This window comes from Lithobates pipiens, unplaced genomic scaffold, assembly GCF_037356315.1.
Source record: "Lithobates pipiens isolate NorthernLeopardFrog02 unplaced genomic scaffold, aLitPip1_a1.2 Scaffold_18, whole genome shotgun sequence".
In the NCBI taxonomy this organism is placed as follows: domain Eukaryota; kingdom Metazoa; phylum Chordata; class Amphibia; order Anura; family Ranidae; genus Lithobates; species Lithobates pipiens.
In genome coordinates, this window is record NW_027507758.1 from 475716160 (window position 1) to 475734654 (window position 18495).

Genomic DNA, 18495 nt, shown 5'->3' on the forward strand with positions numbered 1-18495 from the left:
ATGGATCGGCTTCAGGTGAGGAATACAGGGGCGTCAAGAATAGGTAAGTGTCCAGTGCTCGGTTTGGTGTGTATTGCTAGGCCGCGTACACACGCGGGGACTGTTCGCTCAACTTTGTCCGTCAAACAGTTTCAGCGGACAGTCCGCTCAAAATTAGCATGGACGGACTTGCCCACACACGACGAACGAACAGTCCGCTGAAACCGTGCGCGATGACGTGAACGGCACGTACGACGGGACTAGAAAACTACGTCCTATACACTGCAATGCAAACTTCGGCGTGTAAATCCTTTCTGAGCATGCGCGGAACTTAGTTTGACGAACAAGCCTACACACGAGGGGACTGTTCGCTGAAACAAAGTTTCAGCGGACAGTTTTTCGGAATTTCCGAAAAACTTTGTTCAGCAGACTGTCCGCTGAAACTGTCCGCTGAAAGCCCACACACGAGCGGACTGTCCGCCGAAACACTGTTCAGCGGACAAAATTGAGTGTGTACGCGGCCCTAGAGAGTTTCTCTTTTTCTTGGGAGAGTGCATGTGATCAGCACAGGGCCAATCGGCTCTGTGCAGGCAGAGGCTCAGGAGTCCCGCATCCTAAAAGGACAGCTCAGTGCAGTATGAAAACTCCTACAAGCTTTAACCAGACACTGATAGAAGTTACAAGACTGCTATATACTGCTGATGAGAAGGGTATTTAGCAGTTTATATTGACTAAAATAATGGCATTTCCATGTTCTGTGTACTGTGGGAGACCAGAGTTAGTGAATGCAGGGTCCTGGGTTTAGTAACACTTTAAGATACTTTTGGTAAAATATGCAGTTTTACGTTGATGATACTCTTGGGCATGCAAACAGCGGCTTCCTTTAACCTCTTCCCTCTTTACCTGTACAAAAGAGGGAGAGCCCTCCGGTGACATCAGCTCTTTTCTGCCCCCTACACCCCTAAAGGCTAATTGACAACACCGTAGTGTTGTGGACACAACACAATGGGGGTTATTTACAAAAGGCAAATCCACTTTGCACTGCAAGTGCGCTTAAAAGTTCACTGAATGTGCACTTAGAAGTGCAGTCGCTCTAAATCTAAGGGGTAGATCTAAAATGAGTGGAAGGTCTGCTGATTTTATCATTCAATTATGTGCAAGCTAAAATGCTGTTTTTTATTTTCCTTGCATGTCCCCCTCGGATCTACAGCAACTTTACTTCCAAGTGCACTTGCAGCGCAAAGTGGATTTTTCTTTACTAAATAACCCCCATAGTGTTGTGGATCCACATAGTGGATTTAGCAAATAAACTCTGCAAGTGTAGTTGCCCCAATCTTTAGTAAATGAGGGGGAGCTCTGCTAACTATCATCATTCAATCAGGTGCTAGGAAAATGCTGTTTTTGTTTATTTTACTTGCATGTGATTGGTTATTCTCTGTAAATTGTAGCTTTACTTGATTTACTAAGTGCTAGAGAAACTGCACTTGCAGAGTGCAGATTGTACAGTATTGTTCTTTAGCAAATCAAACCCACTATGTCAGGTGTCATGCCCATCACAGACAAAATCTCTTCCTAATGTCAATCATGTTGCTCATTTGTGCCTTTGCAGCTATCCCTCCCTACAGGCTGCCTTTCAAATAAGAAGCAGGATCATGAAAACAGATTTTAGAAGAAATATGTTCCCTTGCAGAGACAGAGATTTGGCAGCTGCATAAAAATGCAGGTCCCTGGACATGGTATGAAAAAAAAACCTTAGTGAAATATGTGCATAATTACTCAGCAGATTGTTACCGTGATGTGCTGAGTTAGGAACACATTTCCATATTTGGTAGTCATGTCCCAAAGCTCAAATTTATTGGAATGAGATCTTTACTATAGCATCTAAAATGATAGGAATATCCATCACCCCAGACCCTTCAATGGCTCTCATCAATCAAAATCCAGAATTTCTAACACACACTCAATTTAAATGAATTATTCATTTATTCACTGCAGCGAAACAAACACTAGCAAGAGCCTGGAGATCCCCTTCATTGATTGTGGATGATGTAGTGAATAGGATGAACAACACTATGAAGCAAGCCAAAATGGCAGCTCTTGAAGCTGACACGCTTATCAAATTTGAAAAAGTGTGGCATCCATGGATAATAAATTATTTATTATCAAATTTTAACAAAGGGGGGGCGTGGCGACCGAGCTCCATGCAGGACGTGTAGCGTGAGAGCTCCGCTCGCCGCCGGAGAAATCGACTTCCATCCGACTCCACCGGTACCGAAAACGATCCCCATCGACACTGCCAAGTAGCCCGGACACGAGCCTAACCAGCAGGATGGGCAAACGACGCAAAATCGTGATGCACCCGCACAAGTTGGACGCGTACTTTACCTCAGGCCTAACCGGGCCTAACCAACATGGCGACGGCTCCCGTGCGCGCCAGTCGGCCGAGGTTTCTAACCTACACAATCCGGACCAAAGGATCTCCTCAGACCAGACCTGTCTACATAGCGGATCCTCATCGAGCAATCAGTCGCCGTCCACACGCAGCCCAGCGAAAGCCAGAGCGCGGAGGTCCTCCCCGGATAGGCCGCCGCAGTCTGAGGCTCAAATGGAGGTAAGCAGGCCGCAACCCCACACAGCAATACAAGGTCCACAGACAAGGGATCCGATCACTGATTTTCCCACTACAGATGCCCCAATTTCAGAATCCACTCTAAAAGACATGCTCTTGTCTCTTAGGGCATCCCTACAAGCTGACCTAGTGAAGGAAATAGCTGACTGTCAAAAATCAGTACAATCCTTGGGTATTAGAGTGGATAGAGTGGAACAGCAGCTGGGCACATATGCTTCCTCATATAATGTCATGGTGGAGGCTCACGAGGCCCACGGGGATGACATTAAATGGATGAAAGACAAACTCGCAGATATTGAGGACCGATCCAGGAGAAACAACATAAAACTAAGAGGTATTCCTGAATCCGTTCCACCCACTCAATTACTACAGTTTGCCCAAGCTATGTTTTCTACGCTGGTCCCGGAGCTAACGGCCCAGGACCTAATAGTGGACAGAATACACAGGTTGCCTAAGCCTTCGTTTATCCCTGTTGAAACTCCCAGGGATGTTCTCTTGAGAGTTCATTTCTACCATGTGAAAGAAAGGTTGATGCTTGCCTCTCGCAATCCAGACGCAATGCCCCCTCAATATGCCGATGTGAGGATGCTACCCGACTTGTCTAGACACACACTACAACGGCGCAGAAATCTTGCGACCATTACCAAGGCCCTGAGAAACCACGCCATTCCACATAAATGGAAGTACCCGGCGACTCTGGTCATCACTCATAATGGGGTTGCTGTCATGATCTCAACACTAGAAGAGGGAATTGAGGCTCTGAGGAAATGGAACATTTTACCAGACCCCTCTTTATCCCGCTCATCTACTGGTAACCTGCAACACATTCCTGAAGAATGGCAATTAGTCACCCGTAAACGATCTCCTAGGAATCCCAAAGGTGGAGTCTCCAGATCTACTGAAAGTAATTCCTAAATGTCGTTCTCCGGGGGCTGGAGCTATCTCTTGAGTGCTCCTCAGTCCTCCCTATTGCTTCATAGCAGTTATATCTGCACACGGATCATTTATGGATCCTTTTCTTAAACGTGCTGTTTTGACTATTTTCTTTTTTTCTTGTGTTACTTTATTGTATTTCTCGTCTAGTTCTTTCACAGTTTTGTTCTCTACTCTCGATATATGCAGTGAGTCTGGACATCTGAAGGTTTTTTTCTCAGAAGGAATAAGGCCCAATTCCCCGCCTTCCACTTACAGTGGCGTCATGACCTATGCACCTCTAGCAATGGTGAGTACCTACTTCACGCACTCAAACACTCTATACATGCTCTATGGTACTTCACTGCCTTTCTATTAACGCCAAGGGTTTAAATCACCCCGCAAAAAGATTTTCCCTGTGGGCTGAGGCCAAAAAACACAGAGCAGACATCCTCTGCGTACAGGAAACCCACTTTCAAAAAGACAAGACTCCTTACTGTTCTAATAAAAATTACCCTCATGTTTTTCTAGCCTGCACCCCTGAACGTAAGGCAGGCGGAGCACTTATGGCAATTAGCAACTCTGTATCCTTTCAACTCCGTGGAACACTTCTGGACGAAAACGGCAGATACATAATTGTGACTGGTGACATTAACTCCAAACCATACACACTAATTGCTTTGTACGCTCCTAATTACCGTCAACTTCGTTTTTTTAAAGCGGTTCTCAAGAAGGCAGCACCTATGCTATATGGTAATCTTCTTATATGTGGTGACTTCAATTCTGTACCTGACCTACATATGGACACGATGGCCAAGAGATCTAAGGGGTCACCATCGCTACAACCTCTTATACAATCCGAAGGACTATTCGATGCGTGGAGGTGTTACCACGCAAACGAAAAGGACTACACCTTTTTTTCTCATAGACATAGATCCTACTCACGAATAGACCTATTCCTGACGGACAAATGGTTATTACAAAGAGTTGTAGAAACTAAAATATTTGATATTACATGGTCTGATCATGCGGCAATCTATATTGCCATTTCGGAAGGGTCTGTCTCCTCTTCACCTCCCATTTGGAGATGCAATGTACGTCTGTTGCAAGATCCGGACACTAACAGCACTATCACCCAGCACATTAGAAACTTCTTTATAGACAACCAACACTCAGTCTCTGACCCCTACACTCTTTGGAACTCACACAAAGCTTACATCAGAGGGGTCCTTATTCAGTTAGGCGCACAACAAAAAAAAAAAACGCACACAGACCTTAAACAACCTACTATCTGAGATTCACGAATTGGAGAAACTAAACAAACAAACCCCAACACAAGCTTTCACAAAACAACTTGACCGACTAAGAGAAACCTTACGAGAACATCTAGCACAGCAATACGATAGACACCTGCGACGCCTACGTCTCAATCACTATTCCAATGCAAACAGGGCAGGCAAATATTTAGCAAACAGACTTAAAGCCGCACGACTGAAGACCAGAATTCCGTTCTTATATAAGTCCACGACGCACCAGAAACTGTTCAACCCTCTAGACATTGCAAATCAATTTGCTGATTACTATAGCTCATTGTATAACCTCAAGGATGACCTAGATACACCCCAACCATTAATGGACAATATCCAATCTTTTCTCAAACATTTAAAGCTCCCATCTCTCTCTAATCAACAATTAGAAGACCTTAATATAGATATCACCACCACAGAAATTGAACACACCATAGCTAGCCTTCCCAATGGTAAATCTCCAGGGCCAGATGGCTTTTCAAATGAATATCTCAAACTTTTCCAAGCAGACCTTACACCACATCTACAACAGGTCTTTCACAAAGCCACTGCCACCGCTGCCTTTCCACAAGAAATGCTGAGGGCCCATATTGTCACACTTCCCAAACCGGGGAAAGACCCCACAACTCCGGCGCATTTTAGGCCGATTTCATTGTTATATTCCAATATAAAAGTATATGCCAAATTATTAGCTAGGAGATTGACTAATATCATACCTACATTAATGAAGCGCGACCAGATGGGATTTGTGAAGGGGTAGACAGACTTCTGATGCTACCAGGAGAATTATAAATGTTATTAGTTCGGCTTGCCTGTCTAGAACGCCTTCTCTGCTGTTATCAATTGACGCAGAGAAGGCGTTCGACAGGGTACATTGGCAATATATGGTATCGGTTTTATCGAAGTTTGGGTTCTCAGGCCATATCTTCTCTGCTATTTTAGCACTCTACTCATGTCCCTCTGCACAGGTACGAACTGATGGTTTTTTGTCTAAATCATTCCACATAACTAATGGTACAAGGCAGGGGTGCCCTTTATCCCCCACTATCTTCAATCTCATGATAGAACCACTAGCCGAAACTATCCGCTCGCACCCGCTTATTACTGGTTTCCAATTTGGTAATAGTAAACACTCCATAAACCTTTTCGCAGACGATGTGATTCTACTCCTATCCAACCCACTACAATCTCTACCTCAAGCACATCAGGTTCTGACGAAATTTGGTGAGGCCTCTTACTACAAAGTTAACTTCAATAAATCCCTGATTTTAGACTTGGGGGTGGATTCTAAGATCAAGGCTAAACTAGAATCACTTCTACCTTATACATGGAGCAATACAGGTATAGAATACTTAGGCATTACGCTAACCAGTTCTGTAGCCAGCCTAGTGAAAACTAACATGTCTCAACTAATCCCAAAACTTGAAAAACAACTTAAAGAGCTTTCCCAGAAGGAAATCTCTTGGATGAGGAGAATTTCCGCATATAAAATGCTAATATTACCACAAATTTTGTATGTATTCCGCTCCCTCCCAGTCCATATCTCCGTATACTTCCTTACCCAATTATCCAACATGTGCTGGAAGTTTATATGGAAAGGACAAAGGGCTCGATGTTCACGCAACAACCTACTTGCACACAAAAAGGTGGGGGGTGCAGGCATGGTAGACCTGCATGACTACTTAATGGCAGTTAGACTAGACTCTCTCAAACATTGGATAGGTTCATCAGAACCCCCAATATGGGTGGATATAGAAGAAGCTCTATCGCCTACTACTGACCTGAAGCTAATGTTGTTAAGTGATAGCTGGTCCTCATGGATTTTGACTCATCTGTCTCCACCTATGAAGGCCTCTATATTAGCGTGGAGAGCCTTTTATAATCTTAAACGAAATGAAACCCAAAAACTTTCAATACAAATCCCTTTGACCATACTTGAAAAGAAAATACCTATGTTATCGGTTAAATCTCTCATGGCTTATGGTATAAGGTCTCTATCGGATGTCTACGCAGGTAACAAACTTAGAACAGTAGAGCAATTAGCTGCACACCACAATCTACCATATGCAGAATTGTACACATGTTTACGCATTATCAATTTTCTTCACTTACTTCCATACCCGGACATCCAGGTCCCAAAATCATTATGGCGCTTTTACTCCGGTCAGGTTGAAGGGTCTAAAGGCATTTCGTTCTGTTACAATCAATTGCAGGACAAACTTATTTTCAAACGTTCTGCAGCCATGTCCAGCTGGGAAAGGGACCTACAGGTGGACCTCTCTGATATTCAGTGGAGGTCGGCCTTTAGATCCATACACTCGTCCACACATTGTATCAAACACTGGGAAATGACTTTAAAAATTCTGAATAGGTGGCAATATACCCCTCTAAGACTGTCTAAATTCTACCTAGGTGCGTCTCCACAGTGCTGGAGAAAATGCGGGGGGGTAGGCAATCTGTTACACATGTTCTGGAACTGCCCCAACGTAAGAAGCCTCTGGAACCAGGTGTTCAAACTTATTTCCTCTCTCACAGAGAATCAATGCTCACCATCCCCGCAACTGGCATTATTACATATTGGTTTGGAAAACTTCCCTACAAAATATAGACCAATGGTCAGTCATATTTTATTGGAAACCAGAGCCTTGATACTACATTACTGGAAAACTGAAACAGTGATAAATCTTTCTGATGTGACTAAGATGGTGTATAGGAATTACACATTTGAACGCCTCATTGCGCTTAACGCTTTGAGGGGTTCAACATTTGACAAGCAATGGGAAAACTGGGTTAAATATAATTCTCACTGATATCGACACTTATTAATATTTTAGGATACTCACGCTCTCTTTCTACTTGCTCTTAATCAATATTATACTTCTGATTTTACTTTATGATTAAATATTGTGTATATCGCTGATGTACGGGTAGACAACCTTTTTCTTCTTCTTTCTTTTTCTTATTCTCTTTTGTTCTCTCTATTTTAAATTTTTTTTGCCGCATAACGTTTTGTTGGTTCAAAATTACTACACGTGTGTATTGTCAATGCTGAGTATTCAATGAACGTGTAACTGTTACTTGTTACTTTCAATAAAAACTATTGAAACAAAAATTTTTTTTAACAAAGAAGTTTTATTACAATGGTAACTGACCCGATGGGTAAGTGACTATATTATATGGATTCTGAGGGATAAGGCGGCCCTCAACTCGACCCTGTGGACTTCTTTTCTTCCCTTCCTAGTTACTCCCCTTCCCATCTTTCCTTTCTTCTCTATCTATTCCTATTACGATTTTGAAGCTCTTACTTACTACAGAAGATAATTCTTCTAATAAACCATACCATTAGTATGTGCTATTGTTATAGCAGTAACTATAATTGAATATATAATTTGCATTGTATTGACTATATACCTCAGACCTTCATTACTCCTGTTGCATATTATATACTTAATCTATTGTCAAATACTCTGTTGTATGTACAATAAAATCTTTTTTACAAGGAAAAAAAACCCTTAGTGAAGTGAACATTTATTTTGCAAAGTAAGAATGCACTTAGTGAATGAGATAAATGTATATTGATTTCTTTTTTTTTTTTGCCACCTCAGTGATTCCTTTTGGGAGACTTAAATCAACTTTTACGTTCATCTTAGTCTCAACCCGATTCAACATCATCGTAGCAAAAATATATATATGCCCCTTGGGCAGCAGAATAAACATTTCACTGTAAATGCCCTTGGCTCTTCTGGTATTTTTAAGCCTGTAATTTCCTCGGTTATTAACCACTTCAATACTGGGCACTTAAACACCTTCCTGCCCAGACCAATTTTGAGCTTTCAGCGATGTCGCATTTTGAATGACAATTGCGCGGTCATGCTACACTGTACCCAAATGAAATTTGTATCTTTTTCCCACAAATAGAGCTTTCTTTTGGTGGTATTTGATTATCTCTACGGTTTTTATTTTTTGCTAAACAAATAAAAATATACTGAAAATTTTGAAAAAAAATATGTTTTTTTTGTTTCAGTTTCAAAACTTTGTAAATAAGTAAGTTTTCTCCTTCACTGATGGGCACTAATGGGGTTACACTGATGGGCAATGATAAGACGGCACTGATGGGCACCGATGAGGTGGCACCAGTGAAGTGGCACTGATGAGGTGGCATTGATGGACACTGATATGTGGCACTGATAGGCAGCACTGATGGGCACTAATAGGCGGCACTGATGGGTGGCACTGATGGGCAACACGGATGGGCACTGATAGGTGGCACAAATTGTCACTGATGGCTGGCACAGATTGGCATGGATGGGCGGTACAGGTGGGCATGGATAGGCAGCACAGATGGGCATGGATAGGTGGCACAGATGGGCATGGATGGGCACTGATAGGCGGTATTATATTATACTGTACTAATGGATGCCAATCAGTGCCAAACAATAATGCATGCCAATCAGCGATGCCCATTGTGGGCACTGATTGGCATCCATTATGGGCACTGATTGGCATCCATTGTGGCACTGACTGGAATCCCTGGTGGTCTAGGGTGGCATACCCTGTCCTGGGCATCCCTGGTGGTCTGGTGGCGTCCTTGGCGGTCCAGTGTGGGCATCCTCGGGGGGGCTGCACTAATAATCGATCAGCACAGACCCCCCTCCGTCGAACGCGTTTCATCATTGACGTCTTCAGTGTCAAGTGTCAAGTGTCTTAAAGGGCCCGTTTTTTTTAACTTTTTTATTTATTTATTTTTTTTAGACTGAGGGGGGGCGGCGCCCAGGCGCCCCCTATGGACAGGCCGCCACTGTCGCCACACACAGCCGCTCAAATGGACGCAGACTGCCTGCCGACCTGATCGGATAGGGGAGAGATTCCATAAAGTGTTTCAGCTGTGCATACCTCCACCAATTTATATCTAACACCTCTTGTTTACTCCTGAGCTCCTTAAAAATGCACATTTTACCGTTACTTATGATGTCTTTTAATTGTGCATCCTTATTCCTAAACCACCCTCCCTGGGAACATTCTTTCCCCAGTGTGAAGTAATCTGTGTCACATAATGGTATCAGTGGGGAGTTATAATCCCAATTTTGTTTTTTGTGTACCCTATCCCATATTGTGATCGCTATCCGAGTGATCGCGTGGATGTGTCCTTCTAATTCTCTGAAATGTGGTGGGATCCATATCATTTTACCCAGGGAGGCTTTACTAATCCCATTTTCTAACTTAACCCATTTTTTTTCTTTATTATTTTTTACCTATTCCACCACACGTACAAATAAAATTGAGTGATAGTAAGGTCTAATATCGGGCACCCCCAAACCCCCTTGCGTCTTATCTCTTGACAGAGTTCCCAGACTTATTTGTGGTTTTCTATGCTTCCAAATAAACCTGCGGAAAAACAGATTACATTTTTTAAAATATAATTCAGGGACCGGGATTGGAATCATTTGTATTTTATATAATATTTTAGGTAGTATTATCATCTTCAGACAGTTTATCCTGTTGATCCAGCATCTTTCTCTGGAGGCAATAATGTTTAACTTGGTTTTTATGTCGTTCATTAATGGAATAAAATTATGTTGGTACATCATGTCGTATGTAGATGTTATTTTAATCCCCAGATACTTTATTTCCTTGTCCCTCCAGATAAATGGGAAAACCTGTTTAAGCCTACATACTTCCTTTAGAGCAACATTTATATTTAAAATTTCTGATTCTGATTTTGGAATTTAACTTGAAATTTGAAACTTCACCATACATTTTTAATATGAGAGTTAAGTTGGGAAGGGTTGTTGTGGGACTGGAAACGTAAAACAAAATATCATCAGCATATGCTGCTATTTTGTGTGCGTCCTTGTCGATCTGCACTCCTGTAATATCGGGGTTCGATCTTATCCTGGCCAACAAAGGTTCCAGTGCTAAGATAAATAATAGAGGGGACAGGTGGAAGCCCTGCCGCGTCCCATTAAAGGTGGTCGATAGAGATCCGTTTATTTTAACACCTGCAATAGGGTGTCTATATAGGGCATATATCCACCTTAACATCTTAGGGCCCACCCCCATTACCTCCGGAGAGTTTTGCATGAATCCCCAGTCTACTCTGTCAAATGCTTTCTGGGCATCTATAGACAGTAGTAGCCCTGGGGATCCACTCTCTTTCAGTTTGTATATAGCCAAAAGAGTTCTAATGCCATTGTCCCTACTCTCCCTTCCAGGGACTAATCTGACTTGGTCCGTATGGACCAGGTAATTCATTACTGACTTCATTCTGTTCGCTAAAATCTTTGCAAACAGTTTTACATCAGCATTCAGTAAAGATATAGGCCAATAGCTAGAACACAAAGAGGGCTCTTTTCCTTCCTTGGGGATAATAGTGATCTCGGCCTCAAGCGATTCCCTTCGGATTTCCCAATCTGTGCCTATTCCATTCATGTATGATGCCATTTTAGGCACCAAGATGTCACAAAATTTTTTATAGTAAGCAGTAGTAAACCCATCTGGGCAGGGACTTTTCCCATTCGCGGACTCTTGTAGCATATTAAGTGTTTCTTTTTCTGTTATGGGGTCTTCCAGGGGGCCGATTTTATCAAGGGATATTTTTTTCATGTTGCAACAATTTAGAATGGCTCTGGTGTTTTCTAATCTCTTTTTGACCATATCCCGGGGGTCTTTTTGGGTTATTGAATATAAATTTGCGTAATAATCTTGGAAAGCCAGAGCAATCTCTGGGGTAGAGAAGATCCTTCCTCCTTTCCCTGTTTGTATACTTTCAATAAAATTGGCACTATTTTTCTTTTTTTTAGCATTTTCGCAAGATATTTACTCGACATATCACCCCATAAACATCTCTCTTTCTTGAACCGATAGAAAAGATCTCTATTTTCTTGCTCTATAATTTCTTTTAGTTGCTCTTTCTTTATACTAATATCCTGTTCTACACTGTTAGTACCTAGAATTTGTTGGCTGTTTGAGGGCGTCAATTTCCCTATATAGACCTTCCCTCTTCTTCTTCTCTATGGTCGCCCTTTTTTTTCAGCTTCTATCGCAATCAGAATCCCCCTAATGTAAGCCTTGTGTGCCTCCCAAATCGTGGCTTCCATGGTGGAACTTCTGCTATTTGTTGTAAAATACCCTTCCAGTTCTCTTCTTATCCTATCAACAACCTCTTTATCTAACAACAGTGCTTCATTCAGTCTCCACCTTTTAGCCCCCTTTTTTTCCCCTACTATTTCTAGCCTTATTGATACTGGGGCATGGTCCAAAAAAAAAAACAATCTCTGTCTGAACTCTGCACTGCATTCAGCATCCTATGTTCTACTATGAAAAAAATCAATCCTCGAGGATGTCCCATGCACAGCGGAGTGGAAGGAGTAGTTCCGACTTCTTGCATGTTGTATTCTCCACACATCCATCAATTGATGTTGGTGAAGCCTCTTTTTCAATAATTTCCGCTGCTCCTTCTCCCCCCACTGTGCCCGGGACGTGCTATCAACTCCAGGAAACATGCTAAAATTAAAATCCCCAGCCAGCAGGGCCCAACCCCTTTTAAACTCCATAAACTGTTCCACTATTCGCAAAAAAATCCTATTGGATTTCTATTGGGACCATAGATATTTGCTATTGAGTACCTTATTTCATTTATTCTTCCCCTTAGGAATAAGTAGCACCCTTCCGAGTCCGCCCTTCTTTCCTCTGGTACAAATCTAGTATGTCTGGAAAATCCTATAGCGACTCCCTTAGCCCAGTTAGTTGGGGAGTCCCCATAGAACCAATATGGGTACTCACTAGACCAAATCCTCAGACTCAGAGTCCTGCGCAATATGCGTTTCCTGAAGTAGAATTATAACTGCTTTTAAATGTTTAATTTCTCTTAGGATATTAGCTCTTTTAGATGGAGTATTGAGCCCCCGAACATTATATGACACAACCATTATTATAGGCATCTAAATAAAAGCCTCCCACCTCCCCCTTCCCTTCTGTGCCATTCCAGATCGTGCTGCCCTCGGGCTGCTATTGCCTCCTTCCTATGTATTGGAGAGACCATACCACCCCCCACCCCACCCCAAAAAAAATCAGACCCTGCCCCGCCCTGACCCACATCCCATGGGGTAATTTGCCTTGCAAAGGCTATGGGAACCTAGGTCTCTCTAGACCTCCCTATTCTATGGGTCCCCCCCAAGAGGTTGAGCTCCAATGGTGGAGATTCGGCAAGCCTCTGCCCCCAATTTGGGGTGCCCCCTCCCCGTCCCACCCCCCCTCCTGCAGCACCTCCTCCACCATCCTCCCCCCTTCTACCCCATTCTCGTCAGTCCAGCTCATCCACTCCCCACAGCCTTATTCTGGCTTCTTCTTGGAGGTTTTCTTTGATCTGTCTATCGTATGCCAATGTTGTTGGGCCGGGGTTTTGAATGTTTTCACCGGTACTTCCCACCAGCCAGGAATCTCTACTACCGCTATATCCAATTTATTGCAGAATGCTTCTGTATTTTCTGGAAATCTTAGTATTGCCAATTGCCCCTCTTTATTACCAATAAGACTAGCGGGAAATACTCAGAAATACTGGATATTATTTTTTTAAATACGTCCAGTAGAGGTTTCAACATTTTCTTCCATCTAAGTGTTGCTGGCGCTAAGTCGGGAAAAATCTGTAAAGGTGACTCCTTATACTTAGCTGGGGTTATTTTTAAGTTTGTCCTTCCAGATCAACTTTATCCTTATAATTATGGAATCTTATGATCACATCTCTGGGTATTTCGGCTGACATCTCTGCTGGTTTTCTAAAAAGACCTGGGACAACTGGAATGCCGTCTTTCTCCTCTCTGCTCTGTTCCTTTTGCCCCTTCCTTCTCTACCCCCCTCCCTCCTCCCCCTCTCTACCCTCTCTCCCCCCTTGGAAAGAGTGAAAATTGGGAACGACGCCCCCCCCCCCTGGTGACAGATAGTGCCGGAGGGGCCTGGTGCTAGTGAGACCACGGATGTTGGTACTGTATTCTCGTTATACCTCAAAAGGTTTCGGTTGACGGAAGGCAGGCTTACCATTGCTTGTATATCCTTGTCGGGTTTTATTTGTCTGCCTCTTGCTTTGTATTTATCTGTTTTATATTGTACCCTGGGGACTGTCTTCCCTCGTTTGGAGCTGAATAAATATTATATTTGAAAAAAAAAAAAAGAGTTCACTAGAAATTCAGCAAAAAATTCAGGCAATTTCCGAAGACACCAGTAAGAGGGAGCGGGGAACCACCTCTCATGTAATTTGGTACATACTTTACTTTACAATAGCTAGTTCATAGCTTACCTAGCAGCTGTCTTCCCCACGGATTATCAGCGTACTTACCCAGCCCGGTAAGAAGATATTTACCCCTGTATAAGGCAGTTATTTTAGAGGTTATTTTAGAGGTGAGGATGGTAAAAGGCTGGGGGCATGAGCTGTGAAACTGCAATATCCTCCACCAGCTATCCGAGAACCCCAGATGCTCTGTTGCTCTCCTGAGTCCTCCTGGTGCGGCCAGTTCCTCCAAGCTTAGCCGCTATGCTGCTGGACTGACACGCCACTTCTGTCCCTGCCAGGGGGGGGTGGGCTGCTGTATTCACCGCGACTCAGCTTCTGAGTGCCTCACTCATCTATGCCGCCGGCACACTGCTCCACCACACCTCTCCCGGTCATAAATCCCAGGTTAGAGTAGAGCAGGCAGCGTGAGGGGTGAGGGGGGAGGGTCATCTCATCGACGCCGCATCCTGGGAGGGAGTTTTCGTGGGCCCCAGCCTTAGCAGTACCTGCACGCCACCCACATCAGGCTCCTCCCTAGGTATATTGATTTCAACTATCCAATCACTTGCAAGGATAAATACTGTTTTTTTTAGTTTGTTTTTTTACCTTGCACCTTATTGGGTAGTCCATGCAAAATGTGTTTTTAGTTTCCTTTCTGTTCTTTTGTTAAATTATGGTTGGCCATAAAATATACAATTTTCGTTTATTGATAGATTTATGAAAACAATATAATATGAGGTAAAACCTAAACACTTTGTTCAATTTGTGTGTAATCAGGCAGGCCCTTGTATTATATAGTTGAAGGTAAATCTAAAGAAAATAGAACAAGAACATTGTACAATGTATAGCCTGTTTAAAGAGGAAGTAAACTCTCCCATTCTGATGCTTCTTTTCATTTAGTCCATTATAATAAGTCATTATGAAATTATAGTCACTGTAATCCAGCCCAAATCGCATATTACTTACTGTTTAAAGAAACTTTAACCTTTTCATGAACTAAGCCTATTTTTGTCATTTGTTGTTTACAAGTTAAAATCCATATTTTTTGCTAGAAAATTACTTGGAACCCCCAAACATTATATATATTTTTTTAGCAGAGACTCTAGAGAATAAAACGGCGATTGTTGCAATATTTTATGTAACACGGTATTTGTGCAGTGGTGTTTTAAACACAACTTTTTGGGAAAAGGGGCACTTTCATGAATTTAAAAAAAACGAAACAGTAAAATTAGCCCAATTTTTTTGCATAATGTGAAAGATAATGTTACGCCGAGTAAATAGATACCAAACATGTCACACTTTATAATTGCACGCACTCGTGGAATGACGACAAAGTATGGTACATAAAAATCTCAATAGATGACGCTTTAAATTTTTTTTACAGTTACCAGGTTAGCGTTACAGAGGAGATTTGAGCACCGTTTACATATGCGGGCGCAATTTCCGTATGCGTTTTCTTTGCTTCGCGATCTCGCGGGGACGGCGAGTGCTTTTTTTTTATTTATTTATTTTAAAATGAATAAATTGTTTAAAAAATAAAAAATAATTTGATCACTTTTATTGCTGTCACAAGGAATGTATACATCACTTGTGACAGTAATAGGTGGTGACAGGTACTCTTTGTGGAGAGATCGAGGGTCTAAAAGACCCCCGATCCCTCCTTTACACTTGAAAGTATTCAGATCGCAGAAAACGGCGATTCTGATTACTGTATATTTTTTTTAACTGGCGCCATTGGCAGCCGAGTAAATGGGAAGTGACGTCATGACGTTGCTTCCGTGTTTACTGTTAGGAGACTGGAATTGATGCCGCTTACGGCGTCATTCCAGTTCCTCCCCAGCAGCCGGAGGCATCGGATCGCAAATCGGTGCTCCCAATTGAGCGGGAGCACTGGTAACAGCGGCGGGAGGGGGGGACGTCCCCTCCAGCTCCTCCGGCATAACAGCCGAGCGGCTTTTAGCTGCTTCGGTTGTTATGGCTAGATAGCTAATCGCCCGCTGTAAAAAACAGTACTGGGATGATGCCTGCAGGTGCGGGCATCATCCCAGTATAACCCCTGGAAGCCGAGTACGCACATCTGCGTACGCTCGGTGGCAAGGGGTTAAAAAACTTGTTTCCAGGGGTTAGGCAGTGCCATCTTAAGTATTGTTTTCTGAGTCCACAGTGGAGTGTATTTCCACACTTACATTGAGCACTTCCTGTACTATTAACCAAGCCTCCTTCTCAATCCAACGTTTCTATGGCAACCCTGCTTCCCTGTTCATAGCTTACTTGTTTTATTTCATAGTATTTACTTGTGCCTATTGTCTAATGTTTGCCTTTGTCAGTCTTATCAACTTCAGCTGATAAGACTGCAATCATCGCCAGGTTTATACTGCATGTGATGTCACATGGTCACATGGTATGTAGGAGGAAGCTCTGAATGATTCTGCAGCCTCCTGGGAGTTCAGTGTTGTGCCGTAGGAAGTCCTGATAATGGATAGATAAGCACATAGAGAGCGTGTCGTAAATCAGGGGAGATCTGGGCATGCTCAGTGACGTCATTCTAAAGTGAAAAGTTAAAACAGTGGGCTATGGCGCTAAACCCAATTTGTGTGCAACTTGTGCATGTAAGTGTATGCGCATCAAATTTACCAGTGCTATCAAACTTATGTGTAAAGTGCTAGTGCTGCGGTAACCCGTTTATATTCTACTTCTATTGCAATTTTAGAAAATCCCAAAAACAGGAACAAATGCAAAAGATACATATATCAAGATAAAAATTAAAATAGAAGTGAAAATAAAAATAAAAAGGAAAATAAAAATAATTCACATGTGCAATTAAATTAATCTCGGCAATCATGCAAAATTCATGCAAAATAATAATAAAGTCCTTAGAAATGTCCTTTGGTGTGAAAACTTTTCCAAAATCGCTTTTAAAGTAGTTATTTATTCCCGAGACGGAATACGTGCAAGCAGGAGATATAGACAGACCGCACGATAGGGAATTCCCACACTTAAAATGGCACGGTTTGATCCACCCAAGCGCAGTGGAGCACTGCACCCTATTTAAACATCAAGGTGCACCAACATGGCCGCTCCAGAAGACATCACTCTGACGAAACGCGTAGGGCGTGGCCACGTATGTGCACCTTCACCATAGCCAGCAGCAGTAGCGGACGGCGGAGTTTACTTTCGTTTTACTGTTTTTATATACGCAAATTTATTTTGAACAAAATATGAGTACCTTTCTTTTAAATACCTAATAAAAGCTTTTAAGAACGTACTTGCACCATGGATATGCTTCTCTCCCCCCCATGTATATAACCACGGAGTACATATGAATTAAGAAGTGAACATTCTCCCAGCGCACCAGCAGCAGCATTTGAATAGCAACACAGTGGCTTACATTGTGATTAACCCCTCGAGGGGACTGGATCTGGTGAGAGCAATCGCATTTCCACATTACTGAGTGGCGCACCGGGGATGAATGTTTTCCTCTCTATATTGACGTTTTTGCACTAGTCACCCCACTTTACTATCATCTCTTGAAGTACTGCAGCATGCGATTTTCCAGTGATTTTTAAAAGCGATTTTGGAAGAGTTTTCACACCAAAGGACATTTATAAGGATTTTATTATTATTTTGCATGAATTTTGCATGATTGCCGAGATTAATTTAATTGCACATGTGAATTATTTTTATTTTTATAGCACTGGTAAATTTGATGCGCATACACTTACATGCACAAGTTGCACACAAATTGGGTTTAGCGCCATAGCCCACTTTTTAACTTTTCACTTTATACCTCCCCCCCTTTATTTAAAGGTGGGAGGATTCAGGCATAGGCAGCTCTAACCCTTTATTAGTGTCTTTATTCACAGTTTTATTTATTCACGTATTTACCTCTGTCACAGTTTTTTTGATCACAGATTAAGAAAATAGTCCGTAGCGTGACTTTATACATTTATTACGTCATTCTAAAGAACAAAAAGGATTACAACAATACTAAGCAAGTAAGGAGATATCTACAAGCACTGTTCATTAGGGTTTTTTATGCTGCTTTACATGGGACAAAGTTGTGGAGGAGAGTTTACAACTACTCTAATTAAAAATACACATTGCAAACTAACATGCTCTAGTAAATCAACCCCAATGATTTTCACATTTTCCTCCAGGAAAATGTCTATCCTTTTCCATTTTTCCAGACCTAGATGTGACAAATCAGATGTAGCCTGATGTAAATGGACACAGTTACCCATAGAGCTACCATAGGTCCATCTGTGCCTGCTGTGTAAATGCAGACACAGACTGAATGCGCACGAATGTCAAACAACTGACATCCATCCTGTTCAGCTTTAATTCAGCAGGGAATCTGCTGACAACTACCCGGCTGTATGGAGCGGTGCTGCTCCGTGTGAACA

The 18495-nt window shown here is 42.4% G+C and overlaps 1 protein-coding gene across 2 annotated transcripts in view; it reads right to left on the reverse strand.

The window, feature by feature from the left end:
- The window catches only part of LOC143988637 (beta-galactoside alpha-2,6-sialyltransferase 1-like), a 180542-nt gene that overhangs the window by 95539 nt on the left and 66508 nt on the right, over positions 1–18495 (reverse strand). The gene's annotated exons all lie outside the window — the stretch shown is intronic.